Source organism: Choloepus didactylus, chromosome 2, assembly GCF_015220235.1.
Source record: "Choloepus didactylus isolate mChoDid1 chromosome 2, mChoDid1.pri, whole genome shotgun sequence".
NCBI lineage: Eukaryota > Metazoa > Chordata > Mammalia > Pilosa > Megalonychidae > Choloepus > Choloepus didactylus.
In genome coordinates this window covers 235,028,382-235,041,241 of record NC_051308.1, presented here as the reverse complement: position 1 = coordinate 235,041,241, position 12,860 = coordinate 235,028,382, and the positions used below count along the sequence as shown (strand labels likewise).

General features: G+C 43.9%; 1 protein-coding gene across 3 annotated transcripts in view; it reads left to right on the top strand.

Moving 5' to 3' along the window:
- KAZN (kazrin, periplakin interacting protein) overlaps positions 1-12,860 on the top strand; it is an 857,604-nt gene that overhangs the window by 340,220 nt on the left and 504,524 nt on the right. The gene's annotated exons all lie outside the window — the stretch shown is intronic.

The window sequence follows — 12,860 nt, the reverse complement described above, 5'->3', positions numbered from 1 at the left end:
ATCTCAGAGAGGCTGGGAAGCATCCCACCCTTCCCCTTGACCTTCCCATCAGCCCTCGGGGGCAAGGCCAGGGAGCGGGGTGCTGGTCCCCTGACTCTCAGAATGTTCATCTGCTCCTTGTCCAAGAAAATCACTTTCTGTTCAAAGGGCTATGTGGCTATGTCTCTCTCTCTCTCTTCACATTTATCTCCCAAGTTCTACCCCCTCCCCACCCCCAAACCTATCCACCTGCTTAGGCTTTGGCAATCCAAAGCCAGAAAGGGACATGCTCTGCAGGCCACTCCAACTCTCCACCCTGCCCTGAGCCTCCCAGCTCAGAGCTTGTGGCTATTTGAGAAATGGGGAGGGTAAAATAGAGGAAAACAATATCTATCCATCTATATATAGCTATACCTATATCTATTAACTATCCATCTATCTATAGCTCGATCGGTAGATAGATCAATCCCTTGACTGACAGCTAGCTTTCCTTTAGTCACACAGATGTTATAAAGTTGTCCATCATTACAGTGAGGGGGGCCCTCACTGTTCTTTTCCTGCACCATAACCAGCAGCCTTCACACGCATTCCAGAACTTTCTTAGCTTTGTCTATCTGCTAGCTGCGTTGCTTAGCTAAGTATTGCATTGTACAATCCATCTGCCTTCCTCGCCCCTCACTTTCTTTCCAGTGCGCCCACCTGGGTGACAGAGAGGTGTGGACACTGGATCATATGCACATGAAGTGGATGGTTACGGGCAACGTGCATAGTCCTGTCGCTGCACAGAATGTGCTGGCAGCCACGGGAAGGCTCAGAGGCTATGATTTAAGGAAGGGGACCAATGAGGATTCTCAGCCATGACACAGCCACGGGAAATGGGAAAGAAATACCATGTATGCCAGCAATGTTTTATTTTGAAAGTGTATATCCATATGGCTATACCACTGCACACACCAGTGTGTTATTTACTCTCGGCAGCAGTAACCAGGCTTGTCGACCGAGTTTTGCCACAAAGGAGCATATGCCCTTGAGGAAGTTCGGGCCCCAGTATGACCCCAAGTTTGCTCATCTCTAAAAAATCAAGGACTAAACCAGTTGATCATCAGGCTGTCTTCTGCCCTGACAGTCTATGGTGCTAGTTTTTACAAACACATGATAATTTTTTAATGCCGTTTTATGGTGACAAGGGCACCTACTCACTATATTACTGCAAATCTGAATGGATTTAACCCCCCAGGCAAGTCAGCCTGCCATGACTCTACTTTCACCATCAACTCCATAAAGCCCAGCACACTCTCTATGTGTTACAGTTTAATAGCAGCCCAAGAAGGTGAAAGAAAGGTGAGCAGTAGCTAAGGGGTGCATTACTCATGTTGATTCCTGTGTGTATGATAAATACCTCCTGTGCCTGATTTTGTGATGAGTAGAGGTTCTTAACAACCCCAGAAAAGGACCCCACAAGGAAAAGAGAAATCATCTACAATAAAAAAAAGTGCTAAAATATTCACGTATTTCTTCGGAGACCCAGCAAGGTGGGAAGAGAGCTGGCCATTTGCAACTCAGCCAGACACATTTACTTCCAAATATACACAAGGGCCACCTGGACAGGGTGCTGAGCAGCACAAAACGGCTTCCAGGTCACCCAGCAAGAACACCTGAAGCCACCTCAGGGTCAGAACAGATGATAACGTGGACATGTGTGTGTCTGGGTTGTCCCACATGTATGTGTACTGAGGTGTGTTTGTACATGTGTGTGTGTGTGTCTGGTCCAGCACATCTCCCCCAGCCCAGGCAGCCTCTCCATGTGCTTATCTTGGATTTCATCACAGCCTGGTGGCCTCAGACTTCTTGCACCAGCTTAGGGCTCCAAGAGCAAATGACCCAGGAGACAGGTGTCAGTCCCTTACTGCCTGGGCCTAGAAACTTCCGCCATATGCTACTGGTCAAGCAGTCAAAGAGCCCCTCCTGGATTCAAGAGAAAAGGACATGGACCCACCTCCTGATGAGAAGAGTATCAAAGAAGTTGTAGCCACCCCTTTAATCCACCACAGGTTGGATGAGAACTCAGGGGTCACCTTCTGCAGCCCCTTTACAAGCGATATTTAGTCTATGTTATAGCAGTTGGCAAAGTCCAAGATGTACCCAAAATACCTCTGGTAAAAAAAGGGCCCCTGTTTTCTCTGGAGCAGCACTTTCCAACCAGGGACATCGCTGTCTCTTAAGAAACTCGTTTTGCCTTTAGTGGAAATCTGTCTCACTCTAACGTCTGCTCATATATTCTAGTTTTTGGAATCACAAAGAACTCTCCTTCCTACCTTTCTGCATGACAACCTTGCATATATTTGAAGACAGCTCTCCTCCCTCTGCTGAGTCTTCTGTTCTCCAAGCTACACATCCCCTTGCTTCCTCATCCATCTCTCAGGTGACAAATCTTTTCATCTCACCATCTCATTTCTCCCCTCTAAACTAGATCCATTTTCTTCATGTCCCTCTCACAGCCTGGTGCCAGGTACGAAACAGGCAGCTGATCAGTTTCAGACGAAGGCACACATCCGGGTTGCCACTTGTCTACTGATGCAGCAGGAACAAGGATAATATTTTTTGAAATCTATTAATCTGCTTTCCCTTTTCATGCTTCCTTGAACATTACCATCCCCCTATTCAAAAGAAGCACCCAGTGCCTCCAGGGGAGATTAGTATTGTTATAACAGGAATGCAAAGAGAAAGAGCCACTGTTCAGCATTTGACTTCCAGCTTCAGATTTTTAGTCCACAGCTGAATGATGGTCACAAAATTCAGGCTTTCTGAGAGGGAAGAGGGTCTTCTAAATCCCAGACAGCCAAGCATGGTGAACGCGGCATGAGGTGTCCTCTAAGCCACAGTGTAGAGAGGACAGAGGAGAAGAAGTAGGAGAAGACCCTGCAGATGGGAAGAGAAAGACTTCCCCTGACAGAGATGCAAAAGGAAAAGAGAAGCAGTCAGACACCTGGGGAGGCAGGGGGGTCATTAAAACAGCTGGGTAGGCATGACGAGCTTGAACCCCAGGATGCTCTGCTGGCCTGTGCTTCTCAGGCACTGGTGGGAAATTTCAAGCTCTTTTAGAGACCCTCCAAGTCCTACATGATCCTACTTGGGCAGAAGTTAAAAAGTGATGAAAACAAGGTACCTAGGTCTTCCTGGACACGACAAAAGCACCTGCCATTGGAGAGAACTGGTGGAATCAGAATAGATGTCAGAGGGCAGGACCTCAGGACCAAAGCCCACCCCAGGGATCACAGACTTCAGCAGGAGGAACCAGCCCAGCACCCAGCACACCCAGATGGCACTAGCTGTGTCTCTACAATTCCCAACACTGGAGTCCCTGATGCCAGGTGAAGCCGGCAGTCCTGAGTGGAGACCAGTAAAGCTACGGAGGACGGGAGCAGACCACTGTCCCCCACTGCAGTTAGGCTCCCCCAGCCTGGATAACGTACCAGCAAGAGGAAGCAGGAGCAGAAGGAACAATGAAAAAGTGGACACTTGCGCAGAGTAGACTGATTCACCCCAAAGAGACTGCTCTAAACCAGAGGAACTGAGCTGCTCTAACAGGCAGAATGTAGGTTTTCCCCCCCAAGAGAAGGGCATTGAAAGAAAGCCACTTTTTTATTTATTTATTTTTTTTTTTGCATGTCTGGTATATAGAGTGGAAATTTCCCACCCTCTGCAGAGTCTGATACCCATTTTTAGCAGCCAACTGCCCAACTTCTCGCTTACAGAAACTTCCACGCAAACAAATCTATCTTGAGTTTAGCTTCTCCCAGGCCATCAACGATAGACATAGTTGCAGAATGTTCCCTCCTCTGTGTTGGAGAGCCCATGAGATAATCCTATCAAGTGAATGTGAAGCCCTAAATAAGAGTTCTCATCTAAATGTGAGTTGATCACCCCAATCTCAAGCCCATCACTGTAAATAGACAACAGCATGCAAGCTGATGGCCTACAGAAGCTCAGGCAGAACCTGTAATCAGGGCCATTCTTGTGGGGCCAGAATTTTAATCTGGGAAATATTTTTTAGGGCGTAGGTGTTGGGAAGACTTTGGGGGGTAGGGGGTTGGGGAGCTGAGGGAAGTCGGTGGAGGGAGGTCCAGTGGAGCATTGCGATTTACAGCCAGGATTCCAGAGACAAACCTGGTTTGTACTCCAACTTTGTAACCTGCTCACGATGAAACATTAGTTAATTTACTTTACCTTCCCAAGCCTCTAGTTTTCCTTATCTGCAAAATATTTTCTCATCATTATCATTCAGACTACCTGACATGTTAAACTGAACAGCAAGGAAAGCTTTGAACTGGAAACCGATAATAACAAAAAAGTTTGCATGAGGTTTTACCATTTGCAAACTTTTTCCGCATGCATTTTCTTCTTAAAACATTTTAGGCAGTGATTTTCAAACTGTGTTCCCTGGAGCCTAAGGGTCCCTGGAGCCTCCACATGGCAGAGGAGAATTAGGGAAGTGCCAGGTACACAGGGCTCCCACCTTCCATCAGGATTTCAACCAGAGCTGCATGATTTTTACTGGTTTTACATGTTGCCCTTCCTTCACACACCAGAGTTTCTGGCTTAAAAAAAAAAAATTAAGTTGGAAAGAATGATTTCAAGGAAGTGGTGTGAGGAAGGAGGAAGGGTGGTACGGAGCAGCTTGTGGGCGTAGCAGCCTCCATCTCTGTTAGAACAGCTCCACAGCTCGTCCAGCTTGCTCCTTCTTTCTACCCTGCCATCTGACACCCTGAGTCACTGCTCGGTCACCAGAAACACAGTCTGCCCCACCTCTCCAAAGCCCAAGACACAGGGCCATCAACCTGACTTGCCAAATCCACAGACCTGCCTTCCTGCCTGGTGCTTAACTCCTGGCATCACTCAGAAAACCAGTGGAGAGAAGACAAAACGCGGAGTCCGGTGACATTCTGCAGACTTGCTACCTTAATTCCAAAGAGCAACAATTGTCATCGTGCTCAAGTGAACTGCTTCCCTGGTGCACAACATGTATTTTTAAAAAGCTTCATTTTCCTCCTTTCTCCAAAATGAGAACCAAGTTATAACTGTGGCCTGGCACCTCGAGAGCATTTCCTTTTTTATACTTCATAGAATCCTTAATAATACAAAAATTGCCCAGAGCATTTCACACTGAGTTATGAAGTCATTAACATTTCTGGGATAAACACAATACCCTAGGACAAGTTATTAGACACATAGCAGTGGGGAAAAAAATTAGGTACATTGACAAGGCCCCATGTCTAGCAACAATAAGCAGAAAAATTCACCTGTTCCCGGTGAAAGGCTGCAGAGACAGCACACGCAGATTGGGTGGCCTTTTCACAGCCACACGTCTTGGCATATTGGATATTGGTAAAATTTTAAAGAATCAGCATCTTGATAACCCAAGGCCAGCAATCTTTCCAAGCTCACAGCTCTGCATTCTGCCTCAAGGTTCGTGGTATTTATGATCGTGTCGGCAATGAAATGGCTGTTCCCCTACACCAAAGTCTATTTATACCCATAAAAAATTTAATCTAGCTGTGCTGTTTGCTTTTAAATTAGCAGGGGAATCCATCACATATGCTCTCGATTTCCCTCCTCACATCTCTGGTTTCCACCTGTCCTTCACAATTACTCGTAGATTTCACCTGCTTCGTGGAGATTTCCAAATGGCCAGGACCCATATGTTGCTCTCCTTTTTCAAAGCAACTCTGTTTGGTTTTCTTTTCTACCAGAAATTTTCTTGTGGGGACTTAGTCATGCTGTACTTTGATTATTCTCTAATTCTGTCATGTGTCTCCTCGCATGCAAGAATTCGGGTATAAAAGAAACCTGGAGGAATCGGGTGTTCAAATTTGTGATGACGCATCCTTACCTCTGGCTGAATCTCAGCCAACAAAGATAAACTTTCATAAAGCTTATAGGTGGTCTTGAAAGTTGTTTTTTTATGAGTTTCCCTTAGCCTGAACTGTGCTGAGGTTGAGCTCTCACTCCCTACAGCTTTTTCCTTACCACTCAATGAAACCCTTTCCAGAAGGCTACGATGAAGGAGGGTGGGGGGTCTGCCAGGATGTACCTATAGCAGGTGCTACTAACTCACCACAATGCCTCTTCCCTCCAACCCCAGACTCAGCCTCAGAAGCCTTATCAAACAAGAACTCTAGTAGGCTATGTCCAATTGCTGTTAATATATGATTTAAAACATATATCCCATCTCCAGTGCAGTCCCTAGAAAATAATTCAACCCCAAGTGCACATGAGTCTTGAAAAGTCAATCAAAACTGTATCATTGTCCAAATAATCAGGTTTCCACCTCTAGCTGCTCTTGACACTCCCAAACCCAACCCTCTCTCTCTGGGGTTTAGTCAATAATAAGGGCACTAGCCCATGGAATCTTTAGAATTTGAAATCTCTAATTCTGTGGGTTTTTCACCACTACCTTTGACACTCACTTTAGGAAGAGACTGTGTCCCACATTCCCCTTTGAGCCCAGCAGAGACAAGCCTGACTTTGCCCTCCTCAAGCGCACTTTCACATCAGCCGCATCCTGAATCCCTCATCCTTACACAACCCTACTCCTCAAATTAGATCTTGAGCTTGGAACTGCCCATGTCTGACTCAAGCCCTCCTCTTCCTCACTCAGAGAACCAACTCTTTGTCTTCTCAGGGAAATTTCATTGCTTGACCAGTCACCTAGTTCATTAGCTCTAGTTCAGAATCCATGAATTTGTTGGTTGCCTAAACTGCAGGTTCTCGCTTGCCAGTGTTGGCTTCACCAGCATCCCCTTGGCCTTGTACTGTGACAACCTCAACCCTGAGTCTCTCCTATGGCCACATCTTCTCTCTGAAATGATGCCACTCAAAACATCTGTAGGACACTATGAATGGGCTTGTATCTTATGTTTATTGCATGTACTGGAAATCCATGGTGTCAAAAGAATCAAGCTTTCATAGTGAAAGAAAAGATGTGAGACCACTGCTTATGTGCTAGGGAGAAACTATTGATGCTCTTCTCCGTTCCACATCTCTGGAACATGTCAGGACTGAGCTTCAACATTCCCCAGCTTGCCTATCATAGTACTGATAGTGATCATCGGAGGCCAAGCAGAACTCAGGCCATCAACCAAAACCAAGGGGATCTTGCTTTCCCATTATGGTATCAAACCAGGAACCCAGATCTCACGGGCAATTTGATGAAAATACTATGGCCTATAACTATTTGTTAAATAGAGTGACCAAAATCTCTCTGGACCAGCCCAAACAATCTCTTAATTAACTTGGATTATAAGTCCCTGGTTACTTGAGCAGGCCAGGGAAGAGTCAGCTGTAAAGGCCTCCCCTGTTGGATGGGGTGACATGTGGGCCATATAGAACATGGTCCTTGACCCCATCTGGACACGCTGGTGGGTCACAACTAATTTACTATTTGTAATGATGGAAGGTTCTATGCTGAGTAATGAGTTCCTTTCTTTTTTAAATCACTTGGAATAGATTTGAGATTCCCCATACAGTAATGTCCTCTTACTGTTCTCCTTTGCCTGTGCACACCTGGGGGAATGGGTTGCAAAGGTGAATGCCCCTCATCTCACACATCTGGGGAAAGTGGATGAGGTCCTGGAGGCTTGTTAGAGCTTGAGGTGACCCACCCTTTGGGGAAGAGTGAAATAGTGACCTGCTATGTATGCCCTGGAGCTAGGCTTTATCGGAAGCATGGGTGATCACTCTTGACATTGTGACAGGCAAGTCGGGAGGTGTTAGAGCCCACGTCTGAGGTGCCTCCGAACTGTAGAACACACAAGAGCACCCATGATTTCTCCCTAAGAAAGTGAAGTCAGCTGCCTGGTTTCCCTCTTTCTCCTTGATGCTCTACCCCTTCCAGCCCAAGCATCTCCTGGGTCCAACAGATGTTCCCAACACTGTGAACTCTGAGACTGCTCAGTAGAGACCACACCTGGCTTGCTCTCTGTCATATCCCCACACCATGTCTGGCATATAGAAGGTTCTCAGTAAATATTTGTTGAATGAATGAATAAATAAATAAATAAATGAACATTTGTCTTATGCTCTGATGCCTGGCTGTTCACTAACCTCCAACAATAACACTCTACAGAGCCTGAATTTCAAGGAAGCTCCCAAATCAAGACCTTTCCAAACACCAGGGGGTCACACTCCCTTAGGGCCCCATGAACCAGTCTAGACCAGCACCATTCAATAGAACTTTCTGCGATGATGGGAATGCTTTGTATCTGCTTTTTATCTGCTCTGCCACCAGCCTCATTGACTTTTGAGTGCTTGAAATGTGGTTAGTACAACCAAGACATAAACGTTCAATTTTATTACATTTTAATGTACAAAATTAAATTTATAACCATCCGTGGCTACTGGCTACCACCTTGGCCCCTGCAGAGCTAGACTGATGGGCACTAACCAGCTGTCATCAAACCCATCAAGGAATTTGGGTTCCATTTTGAGCCCTGCTACTCACTGTCAGTAACACTACCACAGTCATCTGATTTTTCTAAGCCTCAGTTCCTACAGCTCCTTTAATGAGAATAATTATATTGTCTGTCCCCTCAACCTCATCAGGCTGGGGACAATCTAAAGACAGTGCTAAAAATGCTTTAGAAATTCTGAAGCTGCTGTCGGACATTGGTGATTATTTCCCCCCCCATCCCTCTTGGTTGTCACATTCACATTTTTGCCAGTGTCTCCTGGGAACACAAGGCTTAACACAAAGGTGATACAGAGAAGGAGAGTTCCTAGCACCTTGGCAATCTGGCAGAGGCCATGCCCTCATGTTCAAGACTTTTTTGGTCGAAAGGAATGAAAACCCATGCGAACTAGCACAAGTAATAAAGGGGGTTATTGTGCAGAAAGAGATATCTCAGAGAATCCAAGGGCAGACACTTTTGAGTGGGGACAAAGGTAGCCTTTAAATCCAGTTGGATCCTGTCTACCAATGTAACCCTCTTCTGTAAGACTGACTTATTAATGACTGGCCAAGGGCGTCAACCCTTTGAGTTTGGAGCTTGTCTGTCTCACTTTCACTGCATCAAAGATATGGATCTAATAAGAACAGTACAGGGAACCGGGACGTATAGTTTCCCAGCAAGTTTCAACTGTTTAATTAGTTGGAATATTAGACAATTTCCTTTTTGTGTGCACCTTGCTTTAGTTTATTTTTCTGAAAATGGGCATGGCCCAAGACTACAAAGGCCACTGGCAGGTGGAATGTCAGATAGAGGAAGAAAATGTTTAGGTTGAGAGGCCCTCATCTTCCAAGACCCTGAGTTTATAAGGCTGCACAAAAGGAAAGTTTTCACTTAAAAAAAAATTACCAATAAACTGATGGCTTATAAAATTCATCCCCCTCCTTGCTTAACACCAGGATGACTGTCCAAATAAATAGCATCCAGTGTGGCACGGGCTGCCATCCACCTGTCATCCAGAACAGACTCCTACCACTGGAATGGGGTGTCCCTTGCTGGCCAGGAATTTACCCTTTAGATGCAACATCAGGGGAGGGGAAGGGGAAGGGGCATTGTGCCACCTGGGCATGGTTATTTACTAAAACTTAAAGGAGTATTTCAACAAGTAAAGGTTCATATTGGTGCACGTGGATCAAAAACCAGTCAGGCTTAACTCTAGCATTTTCTCCCCCCACCCTCCACCCCCCAAAAAAGAAACTTTTTCCCTTAGTCTCTTACTAAATGAAATTGCAAATATTGCATCCAATATATTATTTCATGCAGCCAATGAAAGTGATTTGAAAGAGTTGTACAAATCATGCTCAAAGCAAGCCACTGACAAAGATAGGGCAGAATTAGATCAGTCACAATTGAAGATGATGCTAAGAAATATGCTTCAAATTAGAATGATTACTAAATGCAACGTGATATCCTGGATTGAATCCTAGCACAATAAAGGGACATTTGTGGAAAGAGAAATATAAATAAAGTCTGTTGTTTAATAATAATGTAGCACTGTTAATTTCTTAGTTGTGACAAATGTACCCTGGTTATGTAAGATGTTAACATTGGGGGAAGCTGGGCGAACGGGCTGCAGCTCTGTACTCTCTTTGCAACTTCTCTGTAAATCTAAAAGCATTCCAAATAAAGACAATGATTAAATATCAGAGGATTAAGAGGGGCCCTTGGGGTAGTTAAATAAGGCCCTCAGATATTTTTGCAAAACTTGTTTTTCTCTATGCTACTACTACTTGTTTTTCTCTATACTACTTGTTTTTCTCTATGCTACTACTACTGTTCTCTATGCTACTTTTCTCTATGCTACTACTACTGTATTATTCTGTATGCTACTACTGTATTATACTGTATTATTCTGTATGCTACTACAGTATTATTCTGTACTGAATACAGAATACTACTGTATTACATAATACTTATTACATTATACTTAATAAGTATATTACTATACTTATTACTTATTACTGTATTACTGTAATAATACAGAATACTACTGTATTATTCTGTATGCTACTACAGTATTATTCTGTATGCTACTACAGTATTATTCTGTATACTACTACTGTATTATTCTGTATGCTACTACTACTACTACTGTTTTTCTCTATGCTACTTCTCTCTATGCTACTACTTATGAAAACTTGTTTTTCTCTATGCTACTACTATGCTCTATGCTACTACCTATGCTACTACTTATCAAATTGAAGGTAAGGGATGAGTACGATCTAGTTCGGTGGAAAAAAACATATACCAAATTAAGAAAAAATAATCCTTACTTGACTCATTTTCTGTTACTTTTTTTAGGGAATCAATACCGCGTTTGCAACTATAACCTCAATTTTGTTCAAAATAAGATACTAATAAATGTAATTTTCATAATTTTTTAGTTTTGTTTTTCAAGATGAAGTCATGAGCTAACATTTCTCCAACCATTTCCTTTGAAAAAATGTCCCCCATTAAGTGAATGCATTTCAATCCCCTTTTCCTAATCCTAATGATATGTGGATAAGGATTCCCTCCCTACTCCCAGCATTCTAAGACAGGGAGGGGGCAAATGTCAGAAGGCCTAAGACTGAATTGTTTAACATCATAAAGAGATCCACAGACCCCCAGAAGTGTTGCTGAGTGAAATATGATGTCACTTCACCTGGCCATCCCCAAGAGACCTTCGGTAAAATCTGCATTTTGCATCAATGCTTTGGAGGAGGAGCCCGTTTTGCTTTTGGTTTTCATGAGACTTTATGTTGGCTCAGACCTACAAGGCAAATGCCAGTCCGTCCAGTTTCGGCTGGATATCCTGTGAATCGCTCCTGCAGCTGAGAAAGTCTCCTCACCTACCTTCTCTCTTAGATGAGCCTGCGAGGAGACTGGGGCAGACACCATCATCCTGTTTTGTGGAGAAGGAACTGAGGCCCAGAGGGGTTAAGCAGACTGTCTCCTTGCTTAAGGGCGGTAAACCCAAATGCCTGCCTGGGTCCCAGAGACAGCTTCCAGGAGACAAGTGGGCTGTGTGATGGGATCGCGGGGAACTAGAGAAGATATGCCCCATCCAAAAGAGAGACACCAAATGGAAAATGCACCCTGTGCAGCCAACCCTTCTGATGTTTCCAAAGAAGGCAGAACCCTGGATTTTGGGTGAAATTGCCCCATGGCTCTTGTTGTTGTTTTTTTTTGACACAAGACAGAGTTGTCAAATGAAATTGAGCCTGCTGTATACATCCACAGGCAGCCACTTTGCATTCTTTGTACCGGGAAAATATTATAACTTGGGTTGAACTTACATAGACTCCTGCCATTTTGGAAAATAAGTCAAATTACCTTTTTCTTAATTTAAGTGATCACTGCCTCTTCCTCTCTATATCAACAAATTCCTGATCATGTTATACTTATATATAGATAAATGTATGCATATCTATAACTAGACAGAGAGATTCTAGCTACTACATATGCTTTTCGGTCCTCTCCCCTACTCCACTCTTTAAAGCTCCATTAATAATCAGATCAACAAGGAGAGGAGCTTTAGGTACATATCAGATGCAAATTCTTTGCAAGAAGTTGCACCATTTCTAAGGAGTAGGCAACAGACCCAGGTACAAAATATTTACCCACCTACTCAAGTTTATAGGCTTATTTTCTTTTTCAAAGAAAGTATTCAAATGTCGCTCTCCCAAGATCCAGTTATTTTTAGGAGTTCTTTAGTTCTCTGGCAACAGACATCAAGTTACGGTTAACCATTTATCTTATTCTTCTGCTTCCCCAAGGACAAACGAGTGAGCTACAAATTAGCCAGTTTTTTCACATGGCAGTGGCAAAGTCAAAATAGACACCCAATGGAATTTATCGGATAGATGAAATGAGGAAGGAACTGATTTCCTACGACTGTGATTTGTGGACATACAGTAAGTTCTTACCTGGGGCACAGAGATATATGTTTTTCCCATTTAAATTCAATAAAACCCGAGTTCAAGGCAAGTTCAGTCCCAAAGAGTGGAGATGAATCCCAAACTTGCATTTTCCAGAGAAGTGGCATGGAAAGGCATTTGGGATGGGACGCTAATCCAGAATCTACTGATGAGTCGGGAAACCTTCAATAAATCACTCAGCTGTTCAAATGCCCAAGTGTTTGGAGAATAAATCAGATTTGCTCTGGGGAGGGCTGTGAGTACTTCAGAAACCTGATATGCATCTGAGCAAAGTTAGTTGCTATGGGAGACTAAAGCCCTGCTTCTCTTACAAGTGCTTCTGTTGGTTTCTAGTTCCTGAGTTATGGGTTCTCATCTCTCTTGATTATTCCTCCATTTTTCAACCCCACAAGGAAAAGCTACTTGTTTTCCTTTCCTGGGCCTGAAAGGTTAAATAAGTGTGCTCAGTCTCATCTTT